General features: G+C 45.9%; 1 protein-coding gene across 2 annotated transcripts in view; it reads right to left on the bottom strand.

Moving 5' to 3' along the window:
- Positions 1-22,545, bottom strand: part of kif13a (kinesin family member 13A) — a 331,493-nt gene that overhangs the window by 132,183 nt on the left and 176,765 nt on the right. The gene's annotated exons all lie outside the window — the stretch shown is intronic.

Below are 22,545 nucleotides of genomic sequence, written 5' to 3'. Positions count from 1 at the left end.
TCGCACTGTTGGATGTAGCATCTCTTGGAAGAGACGTTAAACTGAGGTCCTGTCTGCCCTCTTAGGTGGACACAAGAGAACCTAAGACACTATTTCAAAGAGCAGCAGGGGAACGCTCCCTGGTGTCCTGGCCAATATTTATCCTTCAACCAATACCTTAAAGGTCATTATCACATTGCTGTTTGTGGGATCTTGCTGTGTGCAAACTGGCTGCCACATTTCCTGCAGTACAACAGTGACTACACTTCAAAAGTACTTAATTGTTGTAAAGCGCAGTTGAACATCCTGAGGTCATGAAAGGCAATATAATTGCAAGTTTGTTCTTTCTTTGTTTTTCAATAGTTCAAATGTTTGGCACAATCATTTAAAAAGAGGTATCTCCCGTGATTTTTCCATCAAATGAGAAGTTTATTTTGTCCATAGGAGACTGGACAGGTCTGCAATTTGATATTACATAAAGCTGTTAGACAGATTTCTAAATAGTCTGTCCTTCTCCTGAAATCACTTTGTCTTCAAATCTCACTACTGTTAGTAGTTAACAAATTCTCAGAATATAGATGACTTCATTGTCCTTAAATACAAATAAGGTTAAATGTGATCTTATTTCTACTCCCCCTTACAAAAAAGAAACCTTGACAGCTTCAATGTTTAAATTTAGAATTGTGTGGCTGAGGTTGAAGAATGTTGCTTGGCAAAAGAGAGGAAGCCTTAGTCTGCATGTAACCATGCTGGGTTTCACTTGGGAATACTTGAGGCATTCCATTCCCCAGCACCAAAAACCCACACCTTGATTAGTACAAAAAGTTAAAAAAATATGATTTATTACATGGTCTCAGTTATTTTTTGTACTGGATTATACATGCACCTAGTATATACAGACACAAACTTCAATTCAGGGGATAAAATCACGTTGCAGCCATTAGATAGTTACATGCCTAGATTAGCTTATAGAAACAAAATGCAAAGTAACCTTGACTGCTGTACATGACTATGTATACTCTGATACAACCACCCATAAAGAAATGCTCTGCATAAAGAACCTTTCCTCACCCCTTCCCAGACAAGTAAAACGGTTATCAGAAGCTCTAACTCATCAAGAACACTGCAGCCCAAGTCATCATCCACAATTTGTCCCAGACTCTGATCATCCCAATCCTTTCCAAAGCTTCACTGCCATTCCATTCCTCAGCATGACAATTTCAAAATTTGCCCCCTCATCTACATTTCTCTCCATAGCCTCATCTTCAAAGTCAGTCAAGATGCTTCAAATGAGGTTGATCAACTCTGTCGAGCACATCCTAGGGCACCCTGCAAGTCTGTTCCAGAAGCATAACACTAAACTATACACACCAAGATCCCTGATCTGTAGGCGGCGAGAGATCACTTTACTTTAGTGTTCATCTCCTGCCTTAGGCCCTTGCAAATTACATTCACTCCTTCAAAACTCAACCGCAAAGTGCAGCCTTCTGGAATTTTACCCCCAGTTCTATCCACCTTGCACATCCTTCTTGCTTTGAAAAGATCTCCTTTTCAACCATACCTTTCGATTCCCCGTCACAATCATACTGTTGCAGTGCAAAAGAAGACCATTTAGCCGATTGATGCTCTTTGAATGAGTTTTTCATTTAGACCCATTTCTGTGCCCTTTTTTCTTAAACAATTTAAAAAAATTATTTTTCAAATATTTATCAACTTCCATTTTAAAAGCTATTACAGTTCTGTTTCCACAACCATTTCCGGGAAGGGATTCCATATCCTAAGCTCTCCTATTATTCTTTTGCTGCTGATCTTAAGGTTGTGCCCTTTAGTTACCAACTCACTGACCAGAGGCAAAGTGTTGTCTCCCATCCAATTTTGAACACTTCTATCAAATCTCCTCTTGACCTTCAAGCGAAAACAGTCCCAGTTTCTCCAGTCGCTATATATATGTAAAGCACCTTATCCTTGGTATGGACTTAGTAAAGCCTTTTGTACCCTCTCCATGACCCCAACTTTCTTCCGAGAGTCAGATGCCAAAACGAGTCACAATGCTCTAACTGTGGCCTAAGCAAAGATTTGTCTAACTTCAGCATTACCTCTCTTTGCTGTTGTACTCAAGTTATAAAACCTAAAATTTCATGTCCACTAATTATCCTACTTTTCAAACTTTCTATATCTTACCAAGATATCAGCCTTGGCTCAGTGGTAGTACTATTACCTCAGTCACGAAGGTCATGGGTTCAAGCCCGACTCCAGAGACTTGAACATATAATCCAGACTGACATTTCAGTGCAATACTGAAAGAGTGCTGCAATGTTGGAGGTGCTGTCTTTATGATGAGATGTCATACCCTCAGGTGGATATAAAAAGATTCAAAGAACAGCAGGGGAGTTCCCCCAGTGTCCTGGCCAACATCTATAGCTCCATCAACATCACTGCAGAAAATTATCTGGTTCCTTAACTTATTGCTGTTTTGGAATGTGTTTTTCTTTTATTTGTTCTTGGGATGTGGGCATCTCTGGTAAGGCCATCATTTATTGTCCATCCCTAATTACCATTGAGAAGGTGGTGGTGAGCCACCTTCCTGAACAGCTGCAGTCCTTGTGGTGAAGGTACTCTTTCAGTGCTGTTAGGGAGGGAGTTCAAGGATTTTGACCCAATGGCGATATATTTCCAAGTCAGGATGGTGTGTAACTTGGAGGGGAACTTGCAGATGAGTGTTCTCATGTGCCTGCTGCCTTTGCCTTATCTTTGGTGGTAGAGGTCGCGGGTTTGGGAGGTGTGTCGAAGAAGCCTTGGTGAGTTATGTAGGGCAGCTTGTAGATGGTGTATATTGCAGCAACGGTGCGCCGGTGGTGGAGGGAGTGAACATTGAAGATGGTGGATGGGGTGCCAATTAAGTGGGCTGCTTTGTCCTGGTTGGTGTCGAGCTGGAGTGTTGTTGGAGCTGCACTCATCCAGGCAAGTTGCGAGTATTCCATCACACTCCTGACTTGTGCCGTGTAGATGGTGGAAAGGCTTTGGGGAGTAAGGAGGTGAGACACTCGCTGCAGAATACCCAGCCTCTGACCTGATCTTGTAGCCACAGTATTTATGTTGTTGGTCCAGTTAAGTTTCTCGTCAATGGTGACCACCAAGATGTTGATCATGGGGGATTCGGCAATGCCCTTGAATGTCAAGGGCGGTGGTTAGACTAGTTAGATAATCATAACAACATGAAGAACATAAGAATTAGGAACAGGAGTAGGCCATCTAGCCCCTCGAGCCTGCTCCGCCATTCAACAAGATCATGGCTGATCTGGCCGTGGACTCAGCTCCACTTACCCACCCGCTCCCCGTAACCCTTAATTCCCTTATTGGTTAAAAATCTATCTATCTGTGATTTGAATACATTCAATGAGCTAGCCTCAACTGCTTCCTTGGGCAGAGAATTCCACAGATTCACAACCCTCTGGGAGAAGAAATTCCTTCTCAACTCAGTTTTAAATTGGCTCCCCCGTATTTTGAGGCTGTGCCCCCTAGTTCTAGTCTCCCCGACCAGTGGAAACAACCTCTCTGCCTCTATCTTGTCTATCACTTTCATTATTTTAAATGTTTCTATATAAGATCACCCCTCATCCTTCTGAACTCCAACGAGTAAAGACCCAGTCTACTCAATCTATCATCATAAGGTAACCCCCTCATCTCCGGAATCAGCCTAGTGAATCGTCTCTGTACCCCCTCCAAGGCTAGTATATCCTTCCTTAAGTAAGGTGGCCAAAACTGCACGCAGTACTCCAGGTGCGGCCTTACCAATACCCTATACAGTTGCAGCAGAACCTCCCTGCTTTTGTACTCCATCCCTCTCGCAATGAAGGCCAACATTCCATTCGCCTTCCTGATTACCTGCTGCACCTGCAAACTAACTTTTTGGGATTCATGCACAAGGACCCCCAGGTCCCTCTGCACTGCAGCATGTTGTAATTTCTCCCCATTCAAATAATATTCCCGGTTACTGTTTTTTTTCCAAGGTGGATGACCTCACATTTTCCGACATTGTATTCCATCTGCCAAACCTTAGCCCATTCGCTTAACCTATCTAAATCTCTTTGCAGCCTCTCTGTATCCTCTAAACAACCCGCTTTCCCACTAATCTTTGTGGCATCTGCAAATTTTGTTACACTGCACTCTGTCCCCTCTTCCAGGTCACCTATGTATATTGTAAACAGCTTTGGTCTCAGCACCGATCCCTGTGGCACACCACTCACTCTTTTCTGTTTTATATATCGGTAAAAGCTTTTACTATCTATTTTTATGTTTTCCGTAAGTTTACTTTCGTAATTTATCTTTCCTTTCTTTATTGCTTTCTTAGTCATTCTTTGCTGTCGTTTAAAACTTTCCCAATCTGCTAGTTTCCCACTAACCTTGGCCACCTTATACGCATTGGTTTTTAATTTGATACTCTCCATTATTTCCTTGGTTATCCACGGCTGGTTATCCCTTCTCTTACCACCCTTCTTTTTCACTGGAATATATTTTTGTTGAGCACTATGAAAGAGCTCCTTAAAAGTCCTCCACTGTTCCTCAATTGTGCCACCATTTAGTCTGTGTTTCCAGTCTACTTTAGCCAACTCTGCCCTCATCCCACTGTAGTCCCCTTTGTTTAAGCATAGTATGCTCATTTGAGACACTACTCCCTCACCCTCAATCTGTATTACAAATTCAACCATACTGTGATCACTCATTCCGAGAGGATCTTTTACTAGGTCTCATTACACAGGACAAGATCTAAGATAGCTTGCTCCCTTGTAGGTTCCGTAACATACTGTTCTAAGAAACAATCCCATATGCATTCTATGAATTCCACCCTGTGCGATTTGATGTGACCAATCGATATGTAGGTTAAAATCCCCCATGATTACTGCCGTTCCTTTTTCACATGCCTCCATTATTCCCTTGATTATTGCCTGCCCCACCGTGAAGTTATTATTTGGGGGCCTATAAAATACGCCCACCAGTGACTTTTTCCCCTTACTATCTCTAATCTCCACCCACAATGATTCAACATTTTGTTCATTAGTGCTGATATCGTCTTTCACAACTGCCCTGATATCATCCTTTCTTAACAGAGCTACCCCACCTCCTTTCCCTTCTTGTCTATCTTTCCGAATTGTTAGATAGCCCTGTATGTTTAATTCCCAGTCTTGGCCCCCCTGCAACCACGTTTCTGTAATGGCCACCAAATTATACCCATTTGTAATTTATTGTGCCGTCAACTCATTTACTTTATTTCGAATGCTGCGTGCGTTTAGGTAGAGTGTTTTAATACTAGTTTTTAAACCATGATTTTTAGTTTTGACCCCTCCTGCAGCCCCTTTATATTCATACATATTGTCCCTTCCTATCACCTTGTGGTTTACACTTACCCCAGTGCTACTCTGCTCTGTTGCCTCCTGCCTTTTGCATTCTTTCTTGGGGTCCTGTTCATCTGAGCTCTCACCCACTCGAACTAGCTCAAAGCCCTCTCCTGGGTTCCGAATACTCCTTGCATTGAGGCACCGAGCTTTCATGCTTGCCTTTTTATTACACTTTGACCCTTTAGAATTTTGCTGTACAGTGGCCCTTTTTGTTTTTTGACTTGGGTTTCTCTGCCCTCCACTTTTACTCATCTCCTTTCTGTCTTTTGCTTTTGTCTCCATTTTGTTGCCCTCTGTCTCCCTGCATTGGTTCCCATCCCCCTGCCATATTAGTTTAACTCCCCCCCCGAACTGCACGAGCAAACACTCCACCTAGGACATTGGTTCCGGTCCTGCCCAGGTGCAGACCGTCCGGTTTGTACTGGTCCCACCTCCCCCAGAACTGGTTCCAATGCCCCAGGAATTTGAATCCCTCCCTGCTGCACCACTGATGGATAGATGCATCTGTGACAGATAGATTAGTGAGGATGAGGTCAAGTAGGATTTTCTCTCGTGCTCGTTCTCTAACCATCTGTCGTAGGCCCAGTCTGGCTGCTATGCCCTCAGGATTCAGCCAACAGTGGTGCTACCAAGCCATTCTTGATGAAGGATGTTGAAGTCCGCCACCCAGAGTATATACTGTACCCCTGGTATCCTCAGTGCTTCTTCCAAGTGGTGTACTGATTCATCAACCAAGTGAGGGTGGTAGGTGATAATCAACAGAAGGTTATCTTGCCCATGTTTGACCTGATGCCATGAGGCCCACTCCTTCCAACTGTATACCACTGTGCTGCCACTTCTGATGGGTCCGTCCTGCTGGACATACTTAGGGATAATGATGGAGGAGTTATTGACATTGGCTGAAAGGCGAGTATGACTATGATCAGGATGTTGCGGGACAGCAGGTTTTCAGGTGAGCTGTTAAACCAAGGGCTTGTTTCTTCTCTCAGGTGGATGTAATAGATCCCACAGCACTTATTTGAAGAAGAGATGGGGAGTTATACTGGTGTCCAGTTTTGGCACAAGTCCCCAGATGTTAGGGAGGAGGACTTTGTAGGGTTGACTGGGCTGGGTTTGCCTTTGCCGTGTTTGAGTCTGGTGCCTAGGTCGATGTCGGATGGTCGCCCAGTTTTCTTATTGTTTTTCCTAGTGGTCTGATACAACTGAGTGGCTTGCTAGGCCATTTCAGAAGGTAATTAAGAGCCAACCAAATTGCTGTGGATCTGGAGTCACTTACAGGCCAGACCAGGTAAGGACGGCAGGTTTCCTTCCCTGAAGGACAGTAGTGAACCGGTAGTTTCATTGTACCCATTGCTGCTACGAGATTTTTATTCCAGCTTTATTTAATTAACTGAATTTAAATTCCACAGCTGCCATGGTGGGATCTGAACTCGTGTCTCCGATCACTAGTGCAGGCCTCTGGGTAACTAATCCAGTAGCATAACTACTGTGTTACCAAGGAGAGAAGAGGAGGTAGGGAAAGAGCGCAAAAGAATACGAGATATACAGATATCAGGAGGGAGCTAGACATAGGAAAGCCCTTTCACCCACAAAGAGACAGGCAGACACACAGAGGTCGGGAGGTCAGAGAGTATGAAAGGTGTGGGAATAAAAGAGACACACAGATGGGGAAAGGTAGTGGGAACAGGTCTTAAGAGGTAGAATTGGAGAGGTGGGGGGGGGGGGGGAAGAACAGATTTCTAGAGAGATATGAGGGAAAACATTGCAGGAGAGAGATGAGGCAGTGAGAGAGACAATGAAACACACTTGGAGGAAGAGAAACAAGCTTTCTATGATACTTTTATCATTAAGCCAGGGCCTGCAGTCTCCTTTTTCTCGGCACTAGCCTATCCTTCCTCTTGCCCACTCACCTCCTTACATTGTCCCTCACCATAAAATTGGTCATTCATTTTGCTTCAAAAAAATCTTCCACATATTATGGAACTTATTTGCAGGCAGAATCCCACAGCCATACAACGCATACAAAACATCACTACCAAGACAACTGCCAAATACCGAAAACGAGACTAGGAACGAGACCAAAGTATTCAGAAAAACATGCCAGTAAACTTAAAACATCTGCAGTAACTTTGTGCCGAGCTATCTTCTACTTCCTTTAAACACAAATTTTTTTTTGATGGCGTTAGCCAATTAATTTAGTTTAGAAACAGTTCACATTGGCCAAGAAAGATAGCGTGCCCTTGAAACGGACACGTGCAGACGAGGGTCTTGCACTTCTCATTTTTATAAATATAGTTAGAACCATAACCCAGTCCCACCTCCACTGAAAACAGCTAGAGTACCAGTCAATACTAAATCGAGCAGGAATCATTGCACCATGCACTGACACCAGGGGGTGTCAGGATGTGGGTGGGACACACATTACTCCGCCATCCATAGTTTAAATACTGGCAACCAATGTTACTCATTTGAAATTTCCCCAAAAAATCACGTTTTTACTTGGCAAATTCGGTATCATTAAAAAAAAGTTACATTTTTAACCATAATTTTATTGTTCTATTAATCATTTAGAAAAATACCAGTGAATTTGGCTCATGCCCTGTCCTGCTGTAAGTTTCCAGCATTTTCTGTTTACATTTAAGATTTCTAGAACTCAGTTTTTCACTTTAATGAGTTATTAATTACATTAATGAGTCACATATGCACACACATTTACATTTATATTTATCTAAGAACAAACGAGATAGGAGTAGGCCATTTGGCCCTTCAAGCCTGCTCCGCCATTCAATAAGATCATGGCTATTCTTCGACCTCAACTCCACCTTCCTGCACTGTTCCCATATCCCTTGGTATCCAAAAATCTATCTATCTCTGTCTTGAATATTGTCAACAACTGAGTATGCACAGCACACTCATCACCTTCTGAGTGAAACAATTTCTCCTCATCTCAGACCTATATGGCCGACCCCCGAGACTGTGACTCCTAGTTCTAGATTCCCCAGCCAGAGGGGATCATCCTCCAAGCCCCTTAACAATTTTATGTGTCTCAATGAGATCACTTCTCATTCTTCTAAACGCTAGTGAATATAGGCCTGGTCTACTTAATCTCTCCTCATAGGATAATCCCCCCATCCCAGGAATCAGTCTAGTATGTACATAGGTTTAGTCAGCTTAGAATGCATTCATATGGTACTGCGTACCTTTGAGATCATGCACCCATGCCTCAAGTGTTCTGGCAAGGCTACACTGTTTGAGGTAGTTTGTTAGCTGTGACTTTACAAAAGGCGAAAAGAGGAAGAGGGAATATCCCAAATTGTCCTGCACAATGGGGTTTTGGGGCAGCTGTTAAGGCTGGTCCCTCTTTTACCAGTGGTGGTCACATCAAAGAGGGCTCTAGAACAGGGTTGTCCAACTCCCAAACATATTGCTGAATATTAAACAATTAATTGAGAACTCTGCACAGCTGGATAGATCACGAGTACGATCTTATAAAATTGAGAGGGTTGTAAAAGAATAGCTTACTCTGACAAAATAATGAATGTTCTGGTCGAAGGCTCAAATTCCCACCTATTCTTCGGAAAACCCTGAACAGCTGGAAAAAATGACCCAATGCAAACAAACTCCAGCAAGTTTTCCAGACCGCATGAAAAGGAACTGAATGGAATTAAAGCAAACTTTCAATTCCCATCACATCAGACAGTTTAAACTCAAAACGCCTTGTAAAAAAAATAACTATTGTTGCTGTAATGTACTGTGACTAAATCACACAAAAAGTACACTCGCAACACAGAGAAGCTCAACACAGGCTGAAAAAGAAGTTGGATTTATGTTAAAAAGGAGCCACACCCAGGTTTGATTTGTTCTAATCTGCTATTTCTGCACACTCACTCTCTCTGGAGACTAGCAAGCAAGCAGAAAATGTCACTGAATACATTTGGATTCCAGTTTAAACAAATTGAGAACAGAATTTCACGGAAGCCAATGGCAGAATGAGATCGCGGAACACAAAAAACAACAAACTCTCAGGCAATGCAGGACACTTTGGTACGCAGTATTCCCGCCAACAGCATGCTCTATTAGAAAGGAATTAAATTCCGTGCATTCGAATGTATCTGGGATCCATCTTCTCCTGGGTCCTTTTTGTAGTAGAAGGCAGAACATATTATAGGCCGTTTCTACTGAACCTCCAAAAGCGACCAGCAGGTTCAGTGGTACAGAAGAATGGGAGGTGCAGGGTTGGGGGGGGGGGGGGGACTTGCTTGAACTCATCCCATAGCTGACTTTACAGATGACTTTTTCTAAAAATTATATCAGCACCAGTTGTGTTATTTTGCATCAACGAAGGTTTTCCAGTATAGTCTGTGACACGCATTTGCTATGATTTACCAACATGTACAGATAAGAAAAAAAAAGCATCCTGGATTTCGACATATCCTGGAAACCACCCCTTTAGTGATATGGGGTTGTATTATGCTTGAAGCTGCAGAAAGCTTCACGACGGCATAGAATGAGAACATTTTGTCAACATACATTATTGATTACCTTTTTATATTTTTTTTAAATTATTTTTGTTCTGAACTTTTTGCAATATTACATATAGATTAAAGCTGGGCATGATCAAGACGACACATTCCAATTACCTCCAGCTTCATAAACCCATTCAACTGATTGCACTGTTTTGCACCCTTTGAATTCTAATACTTTTCTTGTTGACTCAACCACAAATATGAAAATAGAAAAACCTTAAGTGGCCTATGGCTTGGTAATTTCCTTTCCATTATTAGTTACCTAAGTGTTTGAAAGGAGTTCTTAAACTGTGCAAATATATACCCAACACAAGCCACAAGTTATAACATTCATATTAAAAAAGTACTAGTTTCAAAGACTATTCAGAAGTTAAATTACAAGGAATTACACATTCCATTAATTAAAGGGCAAATGGGAAAATTGCTCTCTTCATTGAATTTTCCGTACAGAATATAAAATAATACATTATGAAATAAAATTATTTCTTTTGAAATCTCACTCCTTTATCTAATGAATGAGGGTTTCTTTTTAAACACCACTTTGAATGAACTGCAAGATTGGAATATTTTCTCTAGAAGAGAGCAATAATTTCTGTCCATCTGCTAAATTCCTTCAACTTCAATTAATTAAGTTTTCAAATGGCAATTTTAGATACTCTGGCCTCATCTTTTTTAAATCTTCAGTCATATTCGAAGAGGTGGCCAAAACTAGTGGGAGGACAGAAGACTGGGAAGCTTTTAAAAACCAGCAAAGAACGACTAAAAAAAATGATTAAGAAAGGGAAGATAGACTATGAAAATAAACGAGCGCAAAATATAAAACAGATAGCAAGAGTTTCTATAGGTATATAAAAAGGAAAAGGGTGGCTAAAGTAAATGTTGGTCCCTCAGAGGATGAGATCGGGGAATTCGTAATGGGGAACATGGAGATGGCAGAAACTCTTTACAAATAGTTTGTATCAGTCTGTACGGTAGAGGACACTAACAATATTCCGACAGTGGATAGTCTAGGGGCTGCGGGAGGGGGGACGGGGGGAGAGGAGGAACTTAACACAATCACAATCACAATCACTAAGGAGATGGTACTCAGTAAGATTATGGGCCCAAGTTTCGGCCTCAGTTGCTCCTGATTTTTTTTGGAGCAACTGGTGTAGAACGGAGTATCTTAGAAATTCAAATTCTCGGCATTTAGTTTGCTCCAGTTCTAGTCAGTCAGAACAGTTTCACTTTGGAACAGAATTTTTTTTCCAAAAGGGGGCGTGTCCAGCCGCTTACGCCTGTTTTCAAAGTTTCGGCAGTGAAAACTTACTCCAAACTAACTTAGAATGGAGTAAGTGAAGATTTTTGTACGCTCGAAAAAACCCTGTCTACACTTTAGAAAATCAGGCGTAGGTTACAAATCAGGCGTAGGGAATGGGAGGGGGTGGGTTTAAAGGGAAGTTTACAAACATTAAACACTTCAGTTTTATAAATAGAGCCATCATCAATAATAAATGATAAAAACATCAATAAATCAATCAAAAAAAATTAAGAAGAAATAATTTTTTTCAAAAAATCAGTAAATAAAACATTTTCTACGTACCAACTGCAGCACCGGGAGCCCCACCCCCTCCCAGTGTGTCTCTGTCAGTGTCTCTATCTCTCTGTCTGTCTGTCTGTGTGTCTCTCACTCTCTGTCTGTCAGTGTCTGTGTTTCTGACAGCGAGGGAGAGGAGGGGGGGGGGGCAGGGAGGGAGGCAGGCAGAGGGGGAGGGAGGGGAGGGGGAGGGATGGGGAGAAGGGGAGAGAAGGGGAGAGAAGGGTGAGGGGGGGAGAGAAGGGTGAGGGGGGGAAGGGGAGGGGGAAGGGGGACGGGGAGGGGGAAGGGGAGAGGAGAAGGGGAAAGGGGGAGGAGACAGGGGAAGGGGGGAGGGGGGAAGGAGGAGAGGTGAGGGGGGGGAAGAGGAGAAGTGGAGGGGGAGGGGAGAAGGGGAAAGGGGGGACAGAGAGGAGAAGGGGAAAGCGGGGGGGTGGTGGGGAAGAGGAGAAGGGGAAGGGGGGAGAGGAGAAGGGAAAGGGGAGGAGAGGAGAAGGGAAAGGGGGGGAGAGGAGAAGGGAAAGGGGGGGAGAAGGGGAAGGAGAGGCGGGGGTGAAGGGGAAGGAGAGGGGGGAGAAGGGGAAGGAGAGGGGGGAGAAGGGGAAGGAGAGGGGGGGAGATGGGGAAGGAGAGGGGGGAGATGGGGAAGGAGAGAGGGGGAAGGAGAGGGGGGGAGAAGGGGAAGGAGAGGGGGGGGAGAATGGGAAGGAGAGGGGGGGAGAAGGGGAAGGAGAGGGGGGGAGAAGGGGAAGGAGAGGGGGGGAGAAGGGGAAGGAGAGGCGGGGAGAAGGGGAAGGAGAGGGGGGGAGAAGGGGAAGGAGAGGGGGGGAGAAGGGGAAGGAGAGGGGGGGAGAAGGGGAAGGAGAGGGGGGGAGAAGGGGAAGGAGAGGGGGGGAGAAGGGGAAGGAGAGGGGGAGAAGGGGAAGGAGAGGGGGAGAAGGGGAAGGAGAGGGGGAGAAGGGGAAGGAGAGGGGGGAGAAGGGGAAGGAGAGGGGGGAGAAGGGGAAGGAGAGGGGGGAGAAGGGGAAGGAGAGGGGGGAGAAGGGGAAGGAGAGGGGGGAGAAGGGGAAGGAGAGGGGGGAGAGGGAAGGAGAAGGGGAAGGAGAGGGGGGGGAAGGGGAAGGAGAGGGGGGGTGAAGGGGAAGGAAATTGGGGGGGAGAAAGGGAAGGAGAGGGGGGGGAGAAGGGGAAGGAGAGGGGGTGGAGAAGGGGAAGGAGAGGGGGGGGGAGAAGGGGAAGGAGAGGGGGGGGAGAAGGGGAAGGAGAGGGGGGGGGGAGAAGGGGAAGGAGAGGGGGGGGGAGAAGGGGAAGGAGAGAGGGGGGGGGAGAAGGGGAAGGAGAGAGGGGGGGGAAGGGGAAGGAGAGAGGGGGGGGAGAAGGGGAAGGAGAGAGGGGGGGGAGAAGGGGAAGGAGAGAGGGGGGGGGAGAAGGGGAAGGAGAGAGGGGGGGGGAGAAGGGGAAGGAGAGGGGGGGAGAAGGGGAAGGAGAGGGGGGGAGAAGGGGAAGGAGAGGGGGGGAGAAGGGGAAGGAGAGGGGGGGAGAAGGGGAAGGAGAGGGGGGGAGAAGGGGAAGGAGAGGGGGGGAGAAGGGGAAGGAGAGGGGGGGAGAAGGGGAAGGAGAGGGGGGGAGAAGGGGAAGGAGAGGGGGGGAGAAGGGGAAGGAGAGCGGGGGAGAAGGGGAAGGAGAGGGGGGGAGAAGGGGAAGGAGAGGGGGGAGAAGGGGAAGGAGAGGGGGGGAGAAAGAAGAAGGGGGGGGGAAAGGAGAAGGAAAAGGGGAGGGGAAGGAGAAGGGTGGGGGGGGGGGAAGGGTGGGGGGGGAAAGGGGGGGGTGGGAAGGAGAAAGGGGGGGTGGGAAGGAGAAAGGGGGGGTGGGAAGGAGAAAGGGGGGGTGGGAAGGAGAAAGGGGGGGAGAAGGAGAATGGGGAGGGAAACTTGGGCCCAATGGGACTAAAGGCAGATAAATCCCCTGGACCTGATGGCTGGGACACTGAATAAATTTAAGACAGAAATAGACAATGTCCCAGTTTCCACGCTCTCTGAGGCAGCGAATTTCACAGATTTACAACCCTCAGAGAAGAAATTTCTCCTCATCTCTATTTTAAATGGGCGGCCGCTTATTCTAAGATCTTGCCCTCTCGTTCTAGTCTTCCCCATTAGTGGAAACATCCTCTCTGCATCCACCTTGTCAAGCCCCCTCATAATCTTATACGTTTCGATAAGATCAAATCTCATTCTTCTGAATTCCAATGAAGAGTCCCAACCTGCTGAATCTTTCCTCATAAGTCAACCCCCTCATCCCCAGAATCAACCTAGTGAAGCTTCTCTAAACTGACTCCAAAGCAAGTATATCCTTTCGTAAATATGGAAACCAAAACTGCACGCAGTATTCCAGGTGTGGCCTCACCAATACCTTATATAGCTGTAACAAGTCTTCACTGCTTTTATACTCCATCCCCTTTGCAATAAATGCCAAGATACTATTGGCCTTCCTGATCACTTGCTGTACCTGCACACTATCCTTTTGTGTTTCATGCACAAGGACCACCAGGTCCCGCTGTACTGCAGCACTTTGCAATCTTTCTCCTTTTAAATAATAACTTCTCTTTGATTTTTTCTGCCAAACACTTTCCAACATTATACTCCATCTGTCAAATTTTTGCCCAATCACTTAGCCTGTCGATGTCCTTTTGCAGGTTTTTTGTGTCCTCCTCATTCATAGTTTTTCTTCCCATCTTTGTATCGTCAGCATACGTGGCTACGTTACACTCAGTCCCTTCTTCCAAGTCGTTAATATAGATTGTAAATAGTTGGGGTCCCAGCACTGATCCCTACGGCACCCCACTAGTTACTGGTTGCCAACCAGAAAATGAACCATTTATCCTGACTCTCTGTTCTCTGTTAGTTAACCAATCCTCTATCCATGCTAATATATTACCCCCACTTTTATCTTGTGCAGTAACCAATCATGGCAGTATCACCACACAGTCCTTCTGGAGACAAAGTCCCGACTCCATACTGAAGACACCCTTCATCATGTTGTGTGGCACTACCACTGTGCTAAATGGGATAGATTCAGAACAGATGTAACCGCTCAAAACTGGGCATCCAGAGAAACATACAAAATAGGTGCAGGAGTCGACCATTCGGCCCTTCGAGCCTGCACCACCATTCAATAAGATCATGGCTAATCATTCGCCTCAGTACCCCATTCCTGCTTTCTCTTCATACCCCTTGATCCCTTTAGCCATCAGGTATATTCAAGAGGGAGTTAGATAATGGTCCCAATGAAGTGGCATCAACAACTCTCTGCGGTAGAGAATTCCAGATGTTAACAACTTTGAGTTAAGAAGTTTCTCATCTCGGTCCTAAATGGCTTACCCCTTATATTTAGACTGTGACCCCTGTTTCTGGACATCACCAACATCGGGAACATTCTTCCTGCATCTAACCTGCCCAGTCGCGTCAGAATTTTATATGTTTCTATGAGATCCCCTCTCATCCTTCTAAACTCCAGTGAATAAAGGCCCAGTCGATCCAGTCTCTCCTCATATGTCAGTCCCGGCATTCCGGAAATCAGTCTGATGAACCTTCGCTGCACTTCCTCAATAGCAAGAACGTCCTTCCTCAGATTAGGAGACAAAAACTGAACACAATATTCAAGGTGAGGCCTCACCAAGGCCCTGTAAAACTGCATTAAGACCTCCCTGCTCCTATACTCAAATCCCCTAGCTATGGAAGCCAACATGCCATTTGCCTTCTTCACCGCATGTTGTACCTACATGCCAACTTTCAATGAATGATGTACCATGACACCCAGGTCTCGTTGCACCTCCACTTTTCCTAATCAGCTGCCACAGATAATATTCTGCCTTTATGTTTTTGCCACTAAAGTGGATAACCTCACATTTATACTGCATCTGCCATGCATTTGCCCACCCAACTAACCAGTCCCAAGTCACCCTGCAGCCTCTTAGCATCCTCCTCACAGATCACACCGCCACCCAGCTTAGTGTCATCTGCAAACTTAGAGATATTACACTCAATTCCTTCATCTAAATCATTAATGTATATTGTAAATAGCTGGAGTCTCAGCACTGAGCCCTGCGACACCCCACTAGTCACTGCCTGTCATTCTGAGAAGGACCGGTTTATCCCTACTCTCTGCTTCCTGTCTGCCAACCAGTTCTCTATCCACGTCAATACATTACCCCCAATACCATGTGTTTTAATTTTGCACACTAATCTCGTGTGTGACCTTGTCAAAAGCCTTTTGAAAGTCCAAATACACCACATCAACTGGTTCTCCCTTGTCCACTCTACTAGTTACAGCCTCAAAATATTCCAGAAGATTTGTCAAGCATGATTTCCCTTTCATAAATCCATGCTGACTTGGACCGATCCTGTCACTGCTTTCCAAATGCGCTGCTATTTCATCTGTAATAATTGATTCCAACATTTTCCCTACTACTGATGTCAGGCTAACCGGTCTATAATTTCCCCGTTTTCTCTCTCCCTCCTTTTTTAAAAAGTGGTGTTACATTAGCTACCCTCCAGTCCATAGGAACTTATCCAGAGTCGATAGACTGTTGGAAAATGATCACCAATGCATCCACTATTTCTAGGGCCATTTCCTTAAGTACTCTGAGATGCAGACCATCAGGACCTGGAGATTTATCGGCCTTCAATCCCATCAATTTCTCTAACACAATTTCCTGACTAATAAGGATTTCCTTCAGTTCCTCCTTCTCGCTAGACCCTCGGTTCCCTAGTAGTTCCGGAAGGTTATATGTGTCTACCTTTGTGAAGACAGAACCAAAGTATTTGTTCAATTGGTCTGCCATGTCTTTGTTCCCCATTATAAATTCACCTGATTCTAACTGCAAGGGACCTTGAGGTGCTGTGGGTCATCAGCAGCAGCAGAATTGTATACCACCGCAATCTGTAACCTCATAGACTGGCATATTCCTCACTCTACCATTATCAAGCCAGGTGTCCAATCCTGGTTCAAAGAGGAGTGTAGTGGAGCATGACAGGAGCAGCACCAGGCATACCTAAAAATGGGATGACAGCCTGGTGAAGCTGCAACACAGAAGTGAGTACATGCATGCTAAACAGAGGAAACAGCATACTATAAACAGAGCCAAGCGAACCCACTACCAACAGATCAGATCCCCACATCCAGTTGTGAATGGTAGTGGACAATTAAACAACTGCATGGCAGATGCAGTATAATGTGGATAAATGTGAGGTTATCCACTTTGGTGGCAAAAACACAAAGGTAGAATATTATCTGAATGGCGGCAGATTAGGAAAAGGGGAGGTGCAATGAGACCTGGGTGTCATGGTATATCAGTCATTGAAGGTTGGTGTTGTGTATGGAGAAAGAGTCAGACTGAACACTGTGAGCTCAAAGTAAAAGTGTGACTGTAGTCTTTTATTGCAGGTCTCCCAGGATTATGGGATCCCTTGGGACTCCGGGGAATGAGCCCTCTGGTGGCTGTACAGAGTAAATACAAATCCACATATATAACAACATTCACCCCAAAGTCAATAGTGTAACTATTTACAATGTGAGTCGATCTGGGGCCCTTCTTGCCCTGGTTGATCATCTCGGTGTGAAAGCTGGTATTGTTGAATCAGTTGTTGGGCCCTCGCTGGGCTGCTGTGCAGCTGGCCTTGCTGGACTGCCTGGTGTGTTGGGCCCTGCACGACTGCTGTGGATGATGGGTTCTGCTTCATGGTCAACCGTAGTGCCGGTTGTCACTGGTGTGTATGTTGGGGGATCAAAAAAGGTAGGGTCCAAGGTGGGTTGCTCAGGGTAGTCCGTGAATCTGAGTTTGATTTGGTCCAAGTGTTTCCGATGAATGAGTCCATTTGAAAGTTTGACCCTAAACACCTTGCTCCCCTCTTTGGCCACGACAGTGCCGGGAAGCCACTTGGGACCTTGTCCATAATTTAATACAAATACAGGATCATTGACTTCAATCTCGGGTGACACATTTGCGCGATCATGGTATGCACTTTGTTGAAGCTGCCTGCTCTCCATCTGTTCATGTAGATCAGGGTGAACTAACGAGAGCCTTGTCTTAAGTGCTCTTTTCATGAGCAGTTCAGCAGGTGGGATCCCAGTGAGTGAGTGGAGTCTCGTGCGGTAACTAAGCAGGACTCGGGATAGGTGAGTCTGCAGTGAGCCTTCATTTATCCTCTTCAAGCCTTGCTTGATGGATTGCACTGCTCTCTCTGCCTGACCATTAGACACTGGTTTAAATGGGGCAGATGTGACATGTTCTATCCTGTTATGGGTCATAAATTCTTTGAACTCAGTACTTACTGGTAAAACATTGCTCACCAGGACATTGGGTAAGCCGTGTGTGGCAAACATGGCCCGCAGGCTTTCAGTGGTGGCAGCAGACGTGCTAGCCGACATTATCTCACATTCAATCCACTTGGAGTATGCGTCGACAACCACAAGGAACATTTTACACAAGAACGGGCCTGCATAGTCGACATGTACCCGAGACCACGGTTTGGAGGGCCAAGACCATAAACTTAGCGACGCCTCCCTGGGTACATTACTTAACTGCGAGCATGTATTACATCTGTGAACGCAGGATTCTAAGTCTGCATCGATACCGGGCCACCACACGTGGGATCTGGCTATCGCTTTCATCATTACGCTGCCTGGCCGGATACTGTGGAGGTCATTGATGAAGGTGTCTCTGCTCTTCTTGAGGACCACTACTCGATTGCCCCATAGAAAGCAATCTGCCTGTATAGACATTTCATCTTTGCGCCACTGGAACGGCTTTATCTCTTCCTGCATTTCCACAGGGACACTGGACCAGCTCCCGTGAAGCACACAGTTTTTGACTCGAGGTAATAAGGGGTCCTGGCTTGTCCAGGTTTCGATCTGCCGGGCAATTGCTCACTCTCAAATGCTTCCATAACCATGGCTAGATCTGCGGGCTGCGCCATTTCCACCCCCGTGTTGGGCAATAGCAGCCGACTGAGAGCATCGGCGCACTTTTCTGTGCCTGGCCTGTGGCGGATGGCGTAGTTGTATGAGGATGTGAGTACCCATCTCTGGATGCGGACCGATGTGTTGGTATTTATCCCTTTACTCTCGGAAAACAGAGATATAAATGGCTTATGGTCAGTTTCCAATTCGAATTTTAACCCAAACAGGTATTGATGCATTTTCTTCACACCATAGACACACACTAAGTCTTCTTTTTCAATCATGCTGTCGGCTCTGTCGGTCTTAGACAGATGCATAAGCAACCGGTTGCAGTTTTCCGAAATCATTAGCTTGTTGCAATACACACCCGACGTCATATGACGACGCATCACATGCTAGTACCAAACGCTTACATGGATCATACAACACAAGCAATCTGTTTGAGCATAACAATTTTCTCGCTTTTACAAAGGCATTTTCTTGGCTTTTGCCCCAAAACCATTCGCACGCTTTTCGTCATAAGACATGCAGTGGTTCTAGCAGGGTGCTGAGACCCGGTAAGAAGTTACCAAAGTAGTTCAAGAGTCCCAGAAGCGACTGCAGCTCCGTCACGTTCTGTGGCCTCGGTGCGTTCTCGATTGCCTCCATCGTCATGTTGGTGGGCCTGATGCCGTTCGCCGCAATCCTTCTTCCCAGGAACTCCACTTCAAGTGCCTGGAAAACACACATCGAGCGTTTTAACCTGAGCCCCACGCGGTTGAGTCGACTAAGAACCTCCTCCAGGTTCTGCAGGTGCTCGACTGTGTTCCAACCTGTGACCAAGATGTCGTCCTGGAAGACCACGGAGTGCGGGACCGACTTCAGTAAACTTTCCATGTTTCTCTGGAATATCGCTGCTGATCGGATTCCAAACGGGCATCTGTTATAAACAAAAAGACCTTTGTGCATGTTGATGCAGGTGAGGACATTCGATGATTCATCCAGTTCCTGCGACATGCAGGCTGAAGCAGATCCAGCTTCGTGAATGTCTTTCCTCCCGCCAGCATTGCAAAGAGGTCGTCGGCTTTTGGTAGTGGGTATTGGTCCTGTAGGGAGAAACGATTGATAGTTACTTCGTAATCGCCACAGCTTCTGACGGTACCATCTCCCTTGAAGACTGGGACAATAGGACTGGCCCACTCGCTGAACTCAATCGGTGAAATGATGCCCTCTCGTTGCAGTTGGTTAGCTCAATCTCTACCCTTTCTCTCATCATGTATGGTACTGCTCTCGCCTTGTGATGGATGGGTTGCGCCCCCAGAATTAGGTTGATCCGCACTTTTGCTCCTTGGAATTTCCCGATGCCTGGTTTGAACAGCAAAGGAAATTTGTTTAAGGCCTGGGCACACGAAGTGTTGTCAGCGGGCGATAGCGCTCAGATATCATCCCAGTTCCAGCGTATCTTTCCCAGCCAGCTCCTGCCGAGCAGCGTGGGACCATCGCCCAGTACCACCCAGAGTGGTAGCTTGTGCACCGCTCCATCATAGGAGACCTTTACGGTAGCACTGCCGATTACAGGAATCAGTTCTTTAGTGTAAGTTCTTAGTCTCGTGCGAACTGGAGTTAAGACTGGATTTGAGGCCTTGTTGCACCACAACCTTTCGAAAGTCTTTTTGCCCATCATGGACTGGCTCGTGCCCGTGTCCAGCTCCATTGACACCGGGAGTCAATTTAGTTCAACATTCAGCATTATCGGGGGATAATTCATGGTGAATGTGTGCACCCCATGCACCTCTGCCTCCTCTAGCTGAGGCTCTGGTTCATAGTGATCCTCCGTGGATCTGTCCTCCTCTGCAACGTGGTGGTTTGCAGGTTTAACAGGCTTAGCAGCTCGCCTGCACATTCGTTGGAGGTGTCCCATTGTTCCACAGCCCTTGCAAACGTATCCTTTGAATCGGCATGAATAGAAACGATGATCACCCCCGCAGCGCCAACAAGGTGTTAATGACCTTGCATTCATCACCCTTGATGGTGGACTCAGATATCTGCGGACATGTAGCTGCAGGTATGTGTGACCTGCCCTGTACATTACGATTCGAAAACAACATCACTTTGTTCACAGTATTTGTAGCAGCACTTGTGTGCTGAGAGATTTACTTAGTATTGTCACCGGTGGCAATGAACGCCTGGGTTGTTGCTGTGGCCTTACACAAGGTTGGGGTCTCTACAGTCAAAAGCTTGCGAAGTATGGTTTCGTGGCCAATGCCAAGTATGAAAAAGTCTCTGAGCATGTGCTCCAAATGTCCTTCAAATTCGCAATATCCTGCAAGGTGTCTCAGCTCGGCGACATAACTCGCCACTTCCTGGCCTTCAGACCTTTTATAGGTGTAGAACCGGTACCACGCCATCAGAACGCTTTTCTTCGGGTTCAAATGCTCTCGGACCAGTGTGCACAAATCATCGTACGATTTCTCTGTGGGTTTCGTGGCGTGATCAGATTCTTCATGAGGCCATACGTTGGTGCCCCACAGATGGTGAGGAGGATCGCTCTACGTTTGGCAGCGCTCTCTTCCCCATCTAGCTCGTTGGCCACAAAGTATTGGGCGAGTCACTCCACAAAAGTTTCCCAATCATCTCCCTCCGAAAATTTCTCCAGTATACCCACTGTTCTCTGCATCTTTGGGTTCGCTATCTGTATCTCATCGCCAGTTGTGTATGGAGAAAGAGTCAGACTGAACAATGTGAGCTCAAAGTAAAGTGTGACCGTAGTCTTTTATTGCAGGTCTCCAGAGTGCCTCTCCAACCTATGAAGCCTTCTTAAATACCTGTGCTCCCAAGGGGTTATGGGATCCCTTGGAACTCCGGAGAATGAGCCCTCTGGTGGCTGTACAGAGTAAATACAAGTCCACATAGATCACACTTGGCATGCAGGTGCAGCAGGCGGTGAAGGCGACAAATGGCATGTTGGCCTTCATAGCTAGGGGATTTGAGTATGGGAACAGGGAGGTCTTGCTGCAACTTTACAGGGCCTTGGTGAGGCCTCACCTGGAATATTGTGTTCAGTTTTGGTCTCCTAATCTGAGGAAGGACATTCTTGCTATTGAGGGAGTACAGCGAAGGTTTACCAGACTGATTCCCGGGATGGCAGGACTGACATATGAGGAGAGACTGGATCGACTGGGCCTGTATTCACTGGAGTTTAGAAGGAGAGGGGATCTCATAGAAACATATAAAATTCTGACGGAACTGGACAGGTTAGATGTAGGAAGAATGTTCCCGATGTTTGGGGAGTCCAGAACCGGGGTCACAGTCTAAGGATAAGGGGTAAGCCATTTCGGACCGAGATGAGGAGAAACTTCTTCACTCAGAGAGTTGTTAACCTGTGGAATTCTCTTCTGCAGAGAGTTGTTGATGGCAGTTCGTTAGATATATTCAAGAGGGAGTTGGATATGGCCCTTACGGCTAAAGGGATCAAGGGGTATGGAGAGAAAGCAGGAAAGGGGTACTGAGGTGAATGATCAGCCATGATCTTATTGAATGGTGGTGCAGGCTCGAAGGGCCTACTCTTGCACCTATTCTTCTTTGTTTGTGTATGTACATGTATTTGCTGATAAATATGCACTAAGATCCACTATATAATTCTAATGACCTGATCAGATCAAACTTTATCAATTTATCTCCTCATTGGCTGAGAATAGTTTTCAGAGATTAATTTTAAAACATGTAGTTCCAAAAGGGACAGTGGGTTGATGAAGACAGAAGAAAAAGGTAAATTTTCCAGACATACAAGAGATTGACTGGAGAGCTTCAGCTAATAGGTCAACAATTTTATCCACTTTGCTGAGCCACAGAGACCAGGAAGGTTCCAGGCTCGATCATTGGCCTGTGCTGAGTTAGGTGCTAAAACCGGTCCTCCTGGGTTAGGGGACAACACCAGCCAATGCTCCTACAATCTAATGGCCTGTGCTGAATGTGCACATATGGACACTGGAGTGGGGACAATAGGGTCAGGCTGGACTGTGATGCTCCAAGCAATCAAATTGTCTGGCAACGCATACCATCAAGACATGACCACCACCACAAAAAGCTCCATTCATATTAACAGCTTAATCATGAAAAGTGTATCCCAAGG

This window comes from Pristiophorus japonicus, chromosome 5 (assembly GCF_044704955.1).
Source record: "Pristiophorus japonicus isolate sPriJap1 chromosome 5, sPriJap1.hap1, whole genome shotgun sequence".
Classification (NCBI taxonomy): domain Eukaryota; kingdom Metazoa; phylum Chordata; class Chondrichthyes; family Pristiophoridae; genus Pristiophorus; species Pristiophorus japonicus.
The sequence above is the reverse complement of the archived record's forward strand: the minus strand, read 5'-3'. Positions and strand labels throughout refer to the sequence as shown.